This window comes from Lagenorhynchus albirostris, chromosome 10 (assembly GCF_949774975.1).
Source record: "Lagenorhynchus albirostris chromosome 10, mLagAlb1.1, whole genome shotgun sequence".
NCBI classification, from domain to species: domain Eukaryota; kingdom Metazoa; phylum Chordata; class Mammalia; order Artiodactyla; family Delphinidae; genus Lagenorhynchus; species Lagenorhynchus albirostris.
Genome location: NC_083104.1, coordinates 10,290,383 through 10,308,436, shown reverse-complemented (window position 1 = coordinate 10,308,436; position 18,054 = coordinate 10,290,383).

Genomic DNA, 18,054 nt, shown 5'->3' with positions numbered 1-18,054 from the left:
TTCCTGATGTCTAATATTAATGGAGATGCATTTAACCCAATCAAATCTTCAAATTAAAAATCCTGTGCTAACATTAGGGATATGAAAAACAAATTGTTCTTAAAGTACCAACTGGAAAAAGATATTATCATTGTGAAAAGACTCCTTCAAAAAGGGACTTTGATCAAACAGCTGTAATTTACTCTTACGGTAAACATCCATTAGAAACAAAATAGATGACTTTTAAAAAACACATAAGTATCTTTCATTATGGAAAAATTTTAAATAAGTTTTGGAGAATTTTATTTTAGGGTGTTGCTGATTTCTAATTAAATTTCTAATTAAATCCAATTTGAATCAATTCATTTTTCACATGCAGTTTGTTTCTGTACCATCTTGATTTCGAAGCATTTTTATGTCCATAATTCTAAACTCTGTGGGCTATAAAGATGCATACTGTGAAATCTGTAAGGCTGATACTTAGATTATTTTTAGTGAGAGAAAAGAACAAGGGAAAGGGATTCTTTTTTTTTTTTTCCCCTATGAGCTGATGAGTGTTATATATGAAGAATGGATATGTATTAACAGTTCTGTCAGTAACTCTGTTCCTGTGCCTTCCAAGCAGACACCATTTCCTTGAATTTCTGGGAAGCTATATTTTTTGTTCGCTTTCTTTTGACAATGGTTTTGTTAAACCTGGGTCATTAATAACTCCCTAAAGCAAGTTAGTTTGCTGAGCAATACAGTTTGACAAATGCTTGTTAGTAAAAGCTATACTCTCAAGATTTACTTGACTGAACTGTCCCATTGATTGTCATTAATTATCATGTTTATTCACAAACAAGTTTCTCTGTTCACTTGTCACTTCAGCATTTTAGATATTGATTGGATCCATTTGGACGTGTAATACCCAACTTGAGGCTCTTTTGAAAACTTGTCAAAAGGTACAAAAGATTATACTGACAGTCAACAGAACAGAACACAACAACGTTTTATTTAAGTAGTTAATCATTCCTGGAGGAGAGAATGCAGCGGTTTCCAAAAGGAACAAGCCAGAAGAATCCAAGACAGTTGCCAGTGGAAGGCATTAGGATGCATTCTTGAGATTTCAAGTAGGCACACTGGTAGTAAGTTAATAGCATTTTGTTGTAAATTCACCTCACCTAAAACCTCAAAGAACAATAAGTATACCTACACCTGTCAGGCCTCAGGCATGGGTTGCAGGCCCTATAGAGTAATACCCTGTCAGCATTAGCTTTTAGCAATAACTTGGCTTCTGGCAAGAATCATTTATCAAATGGCATCACTCACTACAGTGGGGAGATGGAAGAAGCATTGGTTGAAAGTCACAAATCCCATGTCATGCTCCAGCCTCTGTCACTTAGCTGTGCTCCTACTAGGACCTTTGGCAAGATATTTAGTGAATTTTATCTCACCAAAGATACCTTTGAATGTAAGATGTGCCATTATATCATGTGCCACTAAGAAAAAAAACCATACAAACCATGGCATATCATCAGTTGTAAGGTGAAATTTCTGAGATGCTAAGGGTATAAAAAAAAAGTGTCTTAAAAATCAAGGAAATGTGGTTATTCCTTTAAGCCTTAATTTACTTATTTATCTGTAAATGGAGAAGACTGAGTTAGATCAGTGACCATTTAACATGAATTTCTTGGGATGTTAATAAATACAGTGTCAAAATAGTTTTGTAACAAATAAGATACACAATAATACATAGCTGTGCATTTTATATACAATAATAATAATTTATTACTTTATAAAAATAGTATAAGCAAGATTAATTAAGTCTATAATACCTGATTTACTCTTTTTGAGTGTGTTTGGGGATGTATGCACAATTTCATGGTTCTGATGTGGCTGCTAATTATAGTCTCTACGCTATCCATTCCCCACTGACTCCCCTTCACACTATGCCGCCGGAAGAGGGGAAATATGTCAGGCTGCTGAGTCAGAGTCCACCTGTTCCTGTCCACAGTGATGATCCAGAGATGGGCTTATGAATCAAGCAAGTCTGATTAGTTCCTTTCCTGAGATTGCATATGAATTCCAGGAGAGAGAAAGCCTCTTTATGACTGGGTTTCTCAACTGGGAGGATGTTTATCTGGTGGTGCTCTCACAGCCATTGTACATAACAGTTGGAAAAAGCCTGATGGGAAATGAAGCCATTTAGGTATAAGAAGTGTGAAGACGAAGCAATTGCCTTGAAGGCATTGTTTACAACTTGGATCTTGCCTAAACTAAGGCTAGACCAACACTGGCCAATGAATTGTGTGAATCAATAAATTTCCTTTTTGTTTAAATATTTTTGACTTTGTGTCTTTCATTTACAGTTAAAGCATTAGGACTAATATGGGAGTCAAATATAGAAGTGCATTCAGTAAACTCTTTCATGGTGAAGGTCAACTACACTTTCAATGAAACTAGTTTTCCAACTTGTCTCTCATACACAGACATTGCCTACTAAATTCTGAGTATATTGAAAGTGGTGATAACTAGTTATCTGTTTTTATATATGCAGTGCTCAACATGCAAAGAGCCTGGCATATAGTCATTACTCCATAACTCTTTTGATGAACAAATTAATTGCATGAGCTTTGAAAGTTTGAGTAGTAAAGAGATGGATCAATGAAGAGGGTGTAAGATGGTGTGATTTCATTTTATTTGAAGAAATGGAGGCATAACTAAACATAATATGTTAGCCAACATTTTCCAAAGTGCATTCCTAGGATCTCTAATTCATTTGGAGGCTAATAGGTGTTTTTCCAAAACAAACGATGCAGGTACATTGCCTAGCATAATACCCAGCGTGTAGTAAATGATCAGAATTTAACTTACATGGTTGAGCTCCCAAACGCAGATTCTTCTTGAATTGCTTCCTTGAGAGTAAAAAGAGGTCAATGGCTAGACTTATTTTATCCCATACTGTTTGTTTTGTACCATTCCTGAAGTCTTCATCAGTTACTATGTGGAACATTTATCCTCAATCTATTCTCTTCTCTGACTTCTGCCTAAATAATAATCTAGTGCTTTGCTTTCAAAGTGCTGATCCCCGAACTGTTACTGGCCCTCCACCGGATAAAGAACTTGTGTCAAGATATAAATTAGTGCACCTCTAGCTTCATCAGGAAACATTCCAGTTGCACTAAGCAGTGTGCTCAGTGATGTCGTTGATTTATCTTCTCAGCTGGAGATACTTCTTGTCAAAGAACAGTAACAAGTGACTGGCGAAACTGTATTAAAGTAACACTGATCCATAGAACAATATCAAGTTATTATCCAGAGCAACTCAGAATGGCCTGAGGACTTGAGGCTGAGGCTCTTTGAGATCTTTACCTTGCAAAACTTCTCAGTGCTCAGAACCTCAAGAGAAAATCTATAGAGTATGGGTATGGGTGTTAAATTGCCCTCTCAAAGCTGCAGGTCCCAGTCACCCAGAATCTAGGGTCCCTCTGTACATTTGCCATCCTTTCATTGCCTGGAGTGAATTTGTTCACATTAGTTTCACACATACATGACAGTTCCTCCATGGGTCATGTCTCAGTCACATGCACCCTAAATTATATTATCTAAACTTCTTACAGAAGGACATATTCACTCCTGTGGGGTTCTCTTAACATATATTGAAGTGGACACATTTATACTATTTGTTCAAACTTTCTTTGTTCAGAGTGAATTAATTTTTCCAGAGACAATGTTGTTAGATAGGTCTTCTGCCTCAAACCAGGCAGGATCTTTAGAAATTAATGAGGTCTGTGCCCTTTGTGGCTCCCCACAGTAGATAACTGGTCAATTCTTGTTTAAAGAGAGAAAGGGTCTTCTTCAGCTGGAATAAGAGGAGATATCCATATGGATTTAGCCCTCTGTGCTTAGGAGGAAGTTTTAAACTGCAAGTATTGTCATTTTATCTCAATTAGTAATTTTGTCCTATACACATTGTCCTCATACCATCTCTAGATGTGATTTCTCAGTCTCATTTATCTAAAAGTGGAAAAGACTGTCCTTCTATCTGTACTCCCCTTCCACATTCAGTCTTTCAGATCTGAATATTCATTGATGTGCTTAATTTTCAATCTTTGTTCACTTATTTTGCGCTGATCTAAAGGCAAACATTTACCTTCAAATTCTCTCAGGTAGTCAGAAAGTTTACAATGTTTTATGAAATAGTAAAGGAGAGAAACGGTCTTATGGTTCTGAATTATTTATATATATATATATTTAAAGCCAAGCCTGAAAAAGAATATTTTTCTTTGGCAAGAGGTAATAGGAATTGTAATGATCATTTATTATGTGGTTTCTCTATACCAGTACCATGCTGAGCACATGACTTACATCATGCAATTTGATATTCACAATAACCCTATGATGTGGGTTTTATTATCCTTATTTTATAGATGAGAAATCTGAGATTCATAGGTTAAATAACTTGCCTAGTTTACTCAGCCAGCACAAGACAAAGCTGGGGTTTTAGCTCATGTCTTTTAAGGGTTCCAGGTCAATATTCTTAAATATTAGCCTGTAGTATCTACCAATATGTAAAAAATTAAGAAAGAGAAACCAAAATTAAATAGAGTTGGAAGACCAGAAGGGGGAACTCTCATGCACTACAGGAAGAAGGAAGACTCCTCTTTCCTGGCCAGGACTCAGCCAATGAAAAGCTATGAACTCTTTGTTTACTATCCCCCTCCCGACTTCCTTTTCCCCTCTGTAAAAGCATTCTCCTTCTCTTGCTGTGCAAGGAATTTGCACATGGCTGGCCATAGTTGCAGACCTCAGATAGCAATTCTTTGCTAATCCTGAATAAACCCGTCTTTGCTGGAGAAATATCTATTTGTTTTAGGTCAACAAATGATATCAAATAAATAAATGAGAAATGTATTTCCTTAGCCATCTTTATAAATGCAATCTTCTCTAATTTGTTCTGGATTCACAGCCAGATATTTCTTGAAGAAGCCTCTATTTAGGAAATATAACGCGTGTTTCTAAATGTGTCTTCATCCTAATGATCTAATGTTTCAGATCACTCCTATGGACTCAGGGTAAACAGCCTCATATATGATTCAATCATTGTAATCAGCAAATGAGAACAAATCTGTATTAACTCCAAAGAATATTCATTAAGTATTAGACTTTAGTATTTATTTGGTAGTATAATGGGAAATAATCAATACATCACATTTGCAGGATTTTTCAAAACTGGGTGATTTTTGAAATACAAAACTTTGTAGGGATTATACTTTTCCTATACACTACTAGTTAACTATTTACAAATAAATACCAGCTTTGGGATGGTGGGGGGATTTCAGGGTGGAAGTCTGCTATCAAGCACACACAGAACTTCCTTTTCTCATCTTCCTTCCAGGCCTTGGTGCCATATTGAGAACTTATAATTAGGTTCTAACACCAAGCCTGCCAAGAATTTATTTTCAATTTCTGAGCTTTGCTATCTCAGCTGTTTCAACTTGCATATATCCAAGCTTTAGGAAAAGTGTTATCCTATATGTTCTGGGGATTGATTTTTTCCCAGTTATTTCCAGCCTTTGGTTCAGGCATTATGAAAGTTAACTGAAAGCAAGGAGAGAGCTTGGAGAATCCCATCCGTGATTGTGGCCATTCGTCAAGCTTTTATTATAAGTTGGCACTATTACTAGGCATTTTTAGTATTTGCCTCTTCGAATAGTCACAGTAATTCTACAATTTAGGTAATATTGACTTACTCTTGGGGATGAAGAAACTAGCCTAGGGATACTATATGAATTACTAGTTATTCTACCTTGTGACTTGGTTCGTCTGACTCCAAACCCTAGCTTTTAAGTACTGTAGTATGTTTTTGCAAAATATATTTCAGTCATATGTCATTATTTCTTGTCATTACTTCTTTTATTTCTGGAGGGAGTTAGTATTATCCCTGTTTTGTGAGTGGAGATTCTCAAATTTTGCAAGATTTTGTGACCTGCTCAAGATATATTTGAGATATGAAAAAATTGGATCTTAATTCCTCTCTACTTTTTAAACACTTGTGTATGATATAGTAGCTTGTTGATTATTACATTCTTTGAAGAAGAAATTAGTCTATATTTGAAAAGCATGTCAAATGCACATATCTGATTTGTAATCCTGTAAAATATGGACTTATATATATTGGTCTCAGTGTATGAAACTAGCGCACATGCATACCAGTAGAATGATCCAGTAGCGCAGGTAATACTAAAGCAAAAATTAAACAAGTTTTGTTTTCTTTGTGCTAGAAATGCAGGGTATAATGTAATATGGCCAGTTTATTTTGAAAAGCAAGTGAGTTTCCTTACCTCCCTACAAGGATGCATAGAGCCTATGGATCTGGGTTCCCACTGGGGTAAAGTTGATGTGCAAACCTGGCCCTGTGTGTAACAACAACCCTTCTTCCTCAGCATCTAATACCAGGCCTCTCTCCGGGGGTGCTGAGAGTTCCTGGGATTGGCGCTGGGGATACACAGCCGCCAAGTGATTAAGGGAATGTAGGTTGTGTGGCAGGTCAGAATACAGAGGCTTCAGGGGTCCCTGCCTACATCCAAGAATGGCCATTGGTTCCCTCTATCTTTCTTTCTCCTTCTCCTCCTTTTTTTCTATCTCATCTTCTCTGTTTTTGCTTTCCTACAAAGGATGGCAAAAAATAGAGTGTGTTTAAAAAAGCCCTTTTAGTAACAAGGGGAAATGTTGCTTTTTCTCTCTTGCTAAAATTCTTCTCAATCACCACTTTGTACTGGAACTCTGCAATTTTCTACTCACTTTCCTATAATTTCTGTCTCTTAATACCCTCCCTTGTGCCTACAATAAGGGGCATCCTGCAACACATCAAAATGGGAGGATGTTATTTAGTGTTCCTGTATAGCTCTCCTTTGTTTCTTCCTCTCTCCATGCTAACAAATGAAAGCCAGCCACCAAAATTACTTTGCACTTCATCAATTATGTCAGGATAAAATTTTCTGTTCCATTATCACCAAAAACACTACTAACAATGGTTTTTATCACCAAAAACACTACTAACAATGGTTTAAACGTTAATACAACGTACCATTCCACAAGTGCAAAGGAGGAGTGAACTCTACGTGCAGTACCATCAGAGATCAAGCTCCATTTCTCTTTGATTTTTCTCAGGTCTGTTCTTTTCAACAAATTAACTTTGACTTTAGCATGACTTCTCTCAGGTATCAAGATGATTACTAGTAGCAACTAAGGCAGCCCTCTGTATTTGTATATCCTGTCTCTGATTCTGTAGCTCTAGCCATGTGTACTTAGATGCACATATGAATAGATAATGTGGACATAGATATAATTAGACCATAGAAAGATCGTAGAGAATTGGACATATAGAGACATAAGTAAATAGATGATAGATATATAGGTACATAGATAGATAAAGTGATAGATGGAGTTATTTTTACATCTGTATATCCAATACCTATCCCAGTGCATCACACATAGTGGGTCTCAATACATTCTTACTGCATGAATGGACAAAGAGGGCCATATTAGACCCCTAATCACAGAAGGGCCACTTGTTATTCCCTGACCGCTGAATGAAATTTGAGTCCAAGCTTGGAATCAAAACCTTTCCAGATTAAAGAAACACACCTGGCCCTGCTGATTCACTTTGCCTTTACCACATTCCAGTTTTAAGAGCTCATCAATCCACACTACTGTGTGTGTGTGTGTGTGTGTGTGTGTGTTAGGGGAAAAGAGAGGGATATATATATATATATTTTTTTTTTTAATTTTATTGGAGTATAGTTGGTTTACAATGTTGTGTTACTTTTAGGTGTACAACAAAGTGATTCAGTTGTACATATACTCATTCTTTTTCAGATTCTTTTCTCATATAAGTTATCACAGAATATTGAGTACAGTTCCCTCTGCTAGTCCTTGTTGGTTATCTATCATATACAGTATTGTGTTTGTGTTCATCCCAAGCTCCTGATTTATCCCTCCCTGCCACATTTCCCCTTTGGTATCCATGTTTGTTTTTGATATCTGTAAGTCTGTTTCTGTTTTGTAAATAAGTTCATTTGTATCATTTTTAATTAGGCTCCACATATGAGTGATATCATATGACATTTGTCTTTCTCTGTCTGACTTATCTCACTTAGTATGATAATCTCTAGGTCCCTCCATGTTGCTGCAAATGGCATTTTGTTCTTTTTTATGGCTGAGTAATAGGAATAGATATTTTAATACTAAATTCAAACAATCTTGTGTTGGAAGGCCTACAGAAAACATGCACCCTTTATAACTTCAAGTGAACAGTGACTCTATGTTGGCTTTCTCCTAATGAAGGAAACTGATCAGCTCATATATCTTTGACAAAATCCAAATAGTGGAAATTTCTTCCAAATATTGAGTTCAGAACTATCTTCTTGTAATGTGTATCCATTTATTCTGCTTTTATGCTAATTCATCACTTTTCCTCCAGAGTGGGAAGAGAGAAATGCTAATTGAAGGATTTTTATCCACACTGAACAGGGGAAGTGTCTACCTTTGGACCCACATTTAAAGCATCTTTGCAATTCTTCATTAACCTTCAACAATGATTCCTGGGAGACAGACCATTTAAAAGCAGCAACTCTAAAACAGAAATTGCCCAAAATATTCTACCACAAGGACTTTCATCATTTTATTTTGGAGAAATGCTTTTATTCCCTCTCTAGCTGGGTAAAATTTAGTGGGACCTCAATGCCCTGCACGATGACAATACCAAACTGCTCTGAAGAAGGCGATCCGTATCCCCTGCCTTTAAATGTCTGACGTTGTAATGGGGGAATTGCAGTTTCTGTCTTTCTCTCTGTGTTTAGTTTCTGCCAGGGTTGGGGACATGGCAAGGAGACTGCAATCAAAACCTAGCAATGGAGGCAAAAGATGCAGACTGTTAATGAAATTTGCTGCACACTCGTGGACTGTCAGCGGAGTTTCATAAACATTTATTTCCCCAAACATAAGAGCATCATAAAGTCCCTGCTCACTAAACTGAGCAGCACTCATCTAATTTCATTACTTGCCATGGAATAATGGGGCTAAGAGGCTATTAAGGTTGCCCAAGCATGATAATTTCTCATGACAAATAGCCAGGAAACAGGGCGCGCTGCTCAGGGACTTGGGAAAGGGAGACAAGGGCCATGGGGTGGTAGGGCTGTCGCAACCTGTAAGCAGTAGTCTTAGAGCAACCCATCCACTTCCTCAAGCGTCATTGAAGGGTTCTACACAAGAACTCCAAAAGCACGTGCTGGCTTCAGAGCCACGTTTATTTTTATTAAGAGCAGATGGAGACAGAAGTCCTCTGAGCACTTTATTAGCGTGCTGCCATTCACTGAACAGCAGCCAGTGCAGCATAGAAAAGAAATGCTGTCCATCTGTTCACCCGCTTCTCCCTCCAGTCTTCCACAGCAGAGCAGGCAATTACAGCTTTAGTGTCAATGAGTGTAATTCAAGGTCTGAAAAGTTTTGTAGTATTGTACTCTCATATAGACTGCATAATGCCATTGAGAGTAATTTCTGTCACATCTAAATGCATTTAATATATATAGTATTTTCTTGTACAGGATACTTTTAATTTGTTTATCACCTGTAGCTAAGTGCATATCTCAAAATACATTTCTTTTGCTTTTTCCTCTTTTATGTTCTCTATATATTTCACATAGGTACTTTCAGTCCATGGGCATTTTATAAGCTTGGTATGTTGTTTATTCAACTGAATAAAAAGTCCAGTGGATGGAATATATTTTTCATCTTCATCAGGTCTTCTTTGAATTTTCTGATGTGTCTCTGTGACCACCCAGCTATATTTATATTTCAGGGTAGAATTTCTCTTATTTTTATATAGTTAATTCCTTGGCTACACACTTAAAATGATTTCATTGCCCAAAGAAAAAGAATTAACTTTGGGAGTTGTGTTTCTGACCAAAGACTCAACATCAAATATCTTACAGATCTGTCAAAAAATATATCACAACGAGACACAAAATGTAAGGTTGTTTGAACACCTAGGATAACTAAACAACATTTTGATACTTAAAATACAAACAGAAATGTGTTACAAAGGTCTACGTCGTACAATAGCCTGTTCAGCTCATAAAAATGTCTTCTGTATATGATAACAAATGTGTCAACAAATTGCTTCTCACTTTGTGGGTAGATGAGTAGGCAATGAAAACTCATGCTCTGGAATAGTTTTTTCAAACACTTTTGTAGTTAAGTGGCTGAAATAATGTAGGTAGTTTTGGTCTCAGGCATGATCCTTATTCATTTAAGTATTGGGTGGATTAATGACTTTTCACACCTAAGGTGACTACACACAAGCAGCCGTGACTTTGAGGAGAAATTCTGTATTCTTCTTCAGGTGACCATAAATACTATCTGGTCATCAAATAAGATTAAATCTTCCTATTGAGGAGGTTGGGAGCAGGGAAGAGTATAGATTTTGTCTGAGTTTTGAAAAATGTACTCAGGTAGGCTGTGGGCTCTCAAGCGTTTTTTGGAAGGCATTGTCACTTCCTTTACTTGGGTTGACTTCTTCAACTTTAAGAAGAGCTTCACTTCATAAAATAACTGGTATTAGACTGCAAGCCAGCCAGTCTTCCAGGAGTCTGACAATCTGTCTTGAATTTTGAGAGTTCAGCAACTGAGAGACAGACATCACACTATCTAAAATAAAATAACAGACTGAAAGACTGTCGAAACTGTGTAATTTGGACACTTGGCTTCTGGTCTCTGTGCTCACTTGGATGAAACAAGGACTGAGCATGTATAGTGAGATAGGGAAAAAGCGTCCGGTAATCCTAGCAACATATCATTTTCAATATTAACATAATTCTGTTGTGTTTTCTAGGATCAGAATTGATCCTAGGAAGCATTAACTTCATTGCTAATATTTATTGAATTCTTATGATGTTCCAAGTAATATTCTGTGGGAGATAGGTATACACGCTTCTGTATATACATATATACACATATATATTATGTATGTGTGTATGTTATAGGTACTTATCACTACCCTTTAGCCCCTGGGTGCCAGCCCCACCAATAAACAGGCATATAGTTACGGTAAAATCATATGTGATCACAAAATAGAAAAAATGATTAAATAAAATGGTGCCTTTTGAAAATATAAAAATTTCCATTTTCCCTATAGCCTGAAATGGTTAAAAGTAGACTTATGCATCTGACCTACCTGTCCACTTAATGCCCCATAAAGCTTTAGGAGGCTTTTTAAGAAAGGGAGCTTGGAATTCTCAGTGGTGAAACTGTCTGTGGATTATCGCTTTGAGTGGTGCCCTTCCTTCCTTTATCACCCTCATGAGCTACCAGATGAAGAAAATTCTTTGCCGCAGACTCCTTTCTGGGAGAGTGTTGCAGTAGAAATTATGAATGAACTTCCCGGAGGAGAAGCTGAGAGACTCAGGAAACCAGAGAGTGTTGTAACTTACTTGTGTGAAACAGAGGGATCTGTTCTTGGCTTTACTTCCAGGACAGAGGAAGAGCAAAACATGCAGAGCAAGGGGTTGGGGCCAGAGGCTGGGGGAAGTTGGTGGACTCTGAAATCTAGTCTAAACCAACTTAAGTGATTAAGAGTATGAGATGAGTGAGCAGTGTTGTCTGAAATAATCTAAAAACTAAGGTGGTACACACAGATGCTCTTGTAAAACAGATGAGAGATGATTAAGGAAATCAGCCCTGGGGCTTTCAGACCAAATTATCTGAGATATCAAATGAATCTGGATGTATGTCATGGAGTCCCTTTGTGCTCATCATGTTAGTAGAGCACCACAAACTATTGTTCTGCTTGTCCTACCGCAAACATGCTTGCCTCATGGTGCGCCATCTCTCCTAAGCACAAAATCATCCACTCATTTGCCAACATTAGAAACCTTAGAGCTCTCTCCATCCCTGCTGGGTGCAGTCATTCCACACGTGCAGGCTCCCGCCATCATGTCCCCTTCATGGGACCTTCCTTTCATCCCCATCACTCCAGCCCATGCTCTCATCAGCTCTTCCTGGAGCTTGCAGCTAGCTTGTCTTCCCATCCCAGTTCCTTCCTTTTCTTCGTTCCTTCCAAAGGTTGCTGAGGTGATCTATATAAAACATACCTCTGGGCATATCTCTCTACTTCTTACAAATTTTCTATGGCTCCCTTTGACCCTTGAGAACTCCATCAAAAGACATTGAATGTTCTTCACAGACTGGCCCCAGTGCACCCTTTGTGCACCCTGAACTTCTGCCACCACACTTCACAAAGTCTGGGTCCCAGCCAAACGGAAAGTTTTGCTACGTCTTATAAAGGTTCTGTCCTTTCCCGACTCTCTTTTGAATTCCTTGCCTGAAATGCCTCTTATCCTATCTCTACAGACCTATATTCCTGTCCTCCTTTAAACGCTGGCTCAAATGCCATCTTACCCATGTAAGCGGGCCGTGACTTACCCTTTTTCTGAACTTCTGTTATGATTCACACTGAGCATTTTTCAAGACTTCAGGGCCTCATATAAATTGTGGCCTGCAGTCTTTCTCAGCACTTCTCACTGTGCGCCACCACCCCATCTTCTGTCAAACTGATCACTCTGTCTTTGGTGCTGCCATGATAGTTTGGTATACTCCTCTGTGGGAGCCTGTAACACTTGGCAGTATAATTACTTGTCTCTCTGGTGGTTGTACCAGTCAAACTATTGCTCTTGAACACAAGTCCCTGGCCTTATTCTTGCTTCCATCTCCAAAGCCTATCACAGTTCCCGGCACACTGCAAATGCTTAGCTGCTTCATAAGTGCATTGGATACCCAAAGAAATGAATAGAATGATGTCAGAAAAGAAGAGAGAAAGGGAAAAACAAAACAAAACAGAAGTGTCATTCTATATTCTTCAATTAGCCAGACTATATTGCAGCGTTTTAAATGCCAACGTGTAGAAATTTTCCATTATTCCTTCCCAGGCTTGAGAAGGACAGTTTCTCTGTTGTTTAATATGCTCATCAGCTACTAGCTTCGAGACACAGCATTAACAAACTGCAATTAATTAACTGCAGGTAATTCTACTGGCGAATCATCTTTAAAATCCTGCTCTTCCGGTAACTTTTAACTTTTTTGAAGACTGGGACAACGTGTTATGCAATTTTTATAGCCTCCTATCTTGCCACATCCCCCAGCATAAAACTCGGAAAACAAATGACTGATCTGTTGTCATTAGAATGGAATCTATTCCACCGAGATAGGGCAGGGTGATATTTGACATCCTTTTCTGGATATTTCTTGGCCTTTTACTATGTAATGTCAGCATGTAGAAATAGAGCTGTCTCCAAAACATTGAATATATCATCTGTGTTTTGCAGACTTGTAGCAAAGTTGTAAGCAGCCTATCACCAGAAGAAGCTATTTGACTTAATTTGGATTCAAATGCAAAGAACAATCGAAAGATCTATTTCAGCAAGGATAACCTATTGACATGTAAGAAAGGATGATAAATCAGTTCCGAAAAAGCTTAGGATTCTTTTTCCTGTGAAGAACGTTAAGTGAGAAAAGCTGAGAAAGAACTGATGTGCCCATATGGGTTCAAGTGTCATTGTCATTATCATGCAGGATGTAGAAAATATCATGTAAATTTGTTAACTGAACTGTGCAGTCAAAAACGAGCACACCAGAGGAAACACATATCCACAATTCTTCTATTGTATGGTACTTTGGGGGTTGTGGTTTCAAGAATTTCTGTTATGATTTATAGTGTTTCAGAAGCCTGTTGCTTGACTTATTTAATTTTCATTCTTCTTTTATCCACAATGTGCATTTGTTCTTTCAGTCAAGATTTACTGAGTGTGAGATATTATTCACTCTAATTTTTTTAATTTAGAGTCTCATCAAAATCATGACATATTATGGTGAAACGTGACCTATTTAAGTGACTGTTTAGCATAATGAGGATATTTACTAATTGTAACTCTTTGTATTGCAAACTACAGAAACCAAACTCAAACCAAAATGAGAATTGTTTGTTTCATATAACTAGACAGTTCAAGGAATAACTCCCATTCAGGCAATACCAAATCCATGATCTGTATCATCGTGTATCATCAACAGGCTTTTATCTCTGGTTCTTGCCTGTGCTTTCCACTCTGTTGGCTTTTTATTCCCAGAAAAACTCTTTAGACATATTCAAGCTCTAAGGAAAAGAGACCAGTGTCCCCCCAAACTTCTAGCAAATTTCATGGGCTCAACTCCAATTAGATCTCTCTTGGGGCTTAAATGTTCTTCTAAGCTCAAATACCAAGATCAGGAGGGTGGAATAGTCCAATGGGCCAGGTTGGGATTATATGTCTAACAGTTGAACCCTAGAGTAAAATTAGCTCTATCTAAACCACATGGGTTTAGAGGGGGGTAGAGGTGGTTCTATAAAAAGATGCTAGGTAAAAGGAAAAAAAATCTGTCTCTTCTAGAAATTTGACCTATAGCTACTTCATTTTGTAAATTGTCCTCCAGTATCAGAAAAATAGAACACATTTAAATGACGTGAACTATTTCAAGTTAGCCTATTTCATGTTTTGAAATAGCCTTTAGTTCATTATTTTAGATTTGAAACAGTAAAAGATTCAAAGGCACTCACCCTGCAATTTGTGTAACGTGAAAGGCCTTAAACCAAACAACAAAAAGAGAGCATGATCATTTTGCAACTCTGAAATACAGTTCCGTAAAAGCTCTCTGAAATTGTAGTTTTCATTTTCTGTTCGCCCTAACTAGATGTCAGTTTTTCTACCTTTGAACTCTCTTGGCACTTTGATTAAAGATTGTGTGTGGCACTTACCACATTCTACCTTGAATTAGAAATACTTGTATATTTAGTCTAGTGCCCTAGGAGATGATACTCTACCTGAAGATGGGAAGAGGATTTTCTTCACTTATTCCATGTATCCTCGTTTTATATTTGATACTGGGCTTTATATAACGTTAGGTATCAAAATAGTATGTTAAATATAATTCATTCTTTTTCTTTCCAGTGAATCACTAACGTTATAAATGCTAGGTGTATTTCTTTACTAACAGAAAACCTAAAAGCTTTAGCAAATTCTTATTGACTGTGTACTATATGCCAGATATGGGTGGGATAGGTATGTTTTAATTATCAACTTTGATTCCCTGGGCTGTAAGTCTCATCATGGTGGACGTCTGTCTGTGTATGCTCACCAGTGCTATCTCAGGACCAAATACATAATAGACTCTCATTGGTAAGGAGACACATTGTACAAGCACTCTTAACAACCCTTTGGAATAGTAATTCTCAACCATGGGCAATTTTGCCCCCCTGAAGATATTTGGCAATGTCTGGAGACATTTTTCATTGTCATAGCTGTGGGAAATGCTACTGGCATTTAGTGGGTAGAGGCTAGGGATGCTGCTAATCATGTTACAGTGCACAAGTCAGCTCCCCACAATCAAGAATTATCTGGCCTAAAGTGCCAGTAGTGCCAAGGATGAGAAGCCCTGTTTTAGGATAGTCATATTTTCACAGTATACACAAAAGAAAACTAACACTCAGATGGGATATAAATTCACCTCAACTCATACTGGTAATAAATTACAAAACATAAAGTTTAGCCAATTTTTCTGATTTCCTGTTGCAGAATTAGATGTCAGCTTGCATAATTATATAAAAATCTGAGCTAGCATTGCCAGGCATAATTTAGAAAACTAAATAGAATGTCACCCAGCTGATTACCACCAGTTTAATAAGGTGATGTGCTATTTTGGTTTGCTCTATGACAAACCAATTACTATGTTTTAAAATCAAGCTAGTGGGCAGGATTATGGAAACGGTTTTACACTAAAAGTCTGTTTGAGTTTTATCTTTGATCTAAAAGCCAAATAGGCCTGGAAAAGGCAGTATCTCTTTTTAGAGTTTTATCATACTCTTTCCTTTGAGGACTGGATTTACTGGAGTCAGGCTGTACTGTTATATCAAAGTTCCTATCAGATTTCCTGAAGGGTTTATGAAGCCAGGGATAAAGTCCTAAAATTCAGCTTTACCAATCAAATTAAAGGAACCATTTCTCACCTCTCCAAAAGAGGTACCATTATAGGGCACATTGGGCATATTCACAGTTCTAGGGCAAGAAATATCATGGAGGTAAGAGTTATTCATTAAAGAAATTGAGTGTTTAGGACAGTTCATATCTTAGTCACTACTAAATAGGAAGGAAAGATTTCGACATCTCTTTTTGATATGTGTTTTTTCCACTGTCAATAATCCAGAAATATCAAAATCACCAAATGAATAAATAGCATTTGGTAGGAGTTTACTGTGCATATAAAAACAGTTTATGAGCTAGGATCTTCCAAATCCAAAGACTGGTGTGAAGCTCAAGGCATGAAGTTACAGGATGGCTTAAAAAGTGCAAGTGAGGAATCAAAGCACCTAACTCCTCTCCCTCATTGGGGAGTGTGGTGGACCTTTCAACACTCCAGTAATCCTTTCAGAGAAGAACTTCAGTTTTCCTCTATGATTACTGATGCTGAGATTAGGCTGACAAAAACCAGGCTCTGGACAGGTCCCACGTGGATGGTCTTGCATCTTCTCACTTCAAGATGTGGATATACTTGGCCTCTGGTGTTGTGGCCAGAAGTGAGGCAGCAAGAGTCCCATGTGTAACAAGCTTACTACTTTAGCAAGGGGGAGACTGGCAAGCAAGCAGGGACCAGATCATGCTAGGTCTTGTAACCATGAAGTAAATAAATAATTTATTAAAATGAGGATATATTGAAGTCTTTAAAATGTTAATACATATTAGCTTCTACACTGAAATTCAGTGTTTTCCCAAATGTTTTTGACAGTTCTAGTGCCACTTAATTAACTGTGCTATATTACATTTTCATGATTAGTATTGCCATGTTACCAAAAAATGTTAAATCTAGAAAATATCTTGAAACATCAATGTGGGTATAATTCACCCAGACTTATTATCTTTTATTGACAACACTAACCAAAATAAAATGACTCTACCTAAAACTTTGAAAGTTTGGTAATTAATATGAGAATAAATATAAACTAAGCCAGTTTGCTAAACGATGCTTATAGATTTAAAGCATCTTCAGTGAGCCAACATTATCTTATGTCTGTTAATCTAGCATCTAAGCTTCTTGATGGAAGAGTCTCTACTAGCTATAATTTCAGACGTACACTATATATTAAAATTTAGATTTTAGCAGCAAAAATGGCTATAGTGTATAAAACTTGTTTTCAGGAAATTTAGGGCTATTTCCAATTCAGCTATTGTCCATGCCATCATAGGTTACTTCTTTAATCTTGATAACCTCCATTATAGGTAATGGATAATGGAGCTTTTGTTTTTTTTTTTTTTTTTTTTTTTTTTTTTTTGCGGTACGCGGGCCTCTCACTGTTGTGGCCTCTCCCGTTGCGGAGCACAGGCTCCGGACGCGCAGGCTCAGTGGCCATGGCCCACAGGCCCAGCCACTCACTCCGCGGCATGTGGGATCTTCCCGGACCGGGGCACGAACCCGTGTCCCCTGCATCGGCAGGCCGACTCTCAACCACTGCACCACCAGGGAAGCCCAATGGAGCATTTTTTATGCCTACTTTAAAAAGTTGTTGCTGTGAATAAATGGTATGTTTTCATGAACACATTTCAAATCATGAACACATGTAAATGAGCATCAAGTAAGTGGGAAACACTTCTATCGTAACCTTTCCAACATTAGTCCTATATTTATACCCTGCTCTACTTTATTTTAATTATAAGGCGTTTAATTTTACATGCATAGAAGGCAAGTTCCTACACTGGATTTGTCAAGGACCTAATATGACACCCACAGCTAAAGCACTGAATGAGCTACTATTTTCTGAATGAATATGAATATTTCCTTCTTCAGTGACAGAAATTAGATTTTAGTTGTGATTACCATGACGTTTTTACTTAAATATATTCTAAACTAATTTGTTAGATATAGAGCTAGAAATTCTGTCTTCATTATGTGAATTAAAGTTGGGATCAGTGAAGTATAATTAAAGAGTAAATCATAGAACAAAGAAGTTAGTAT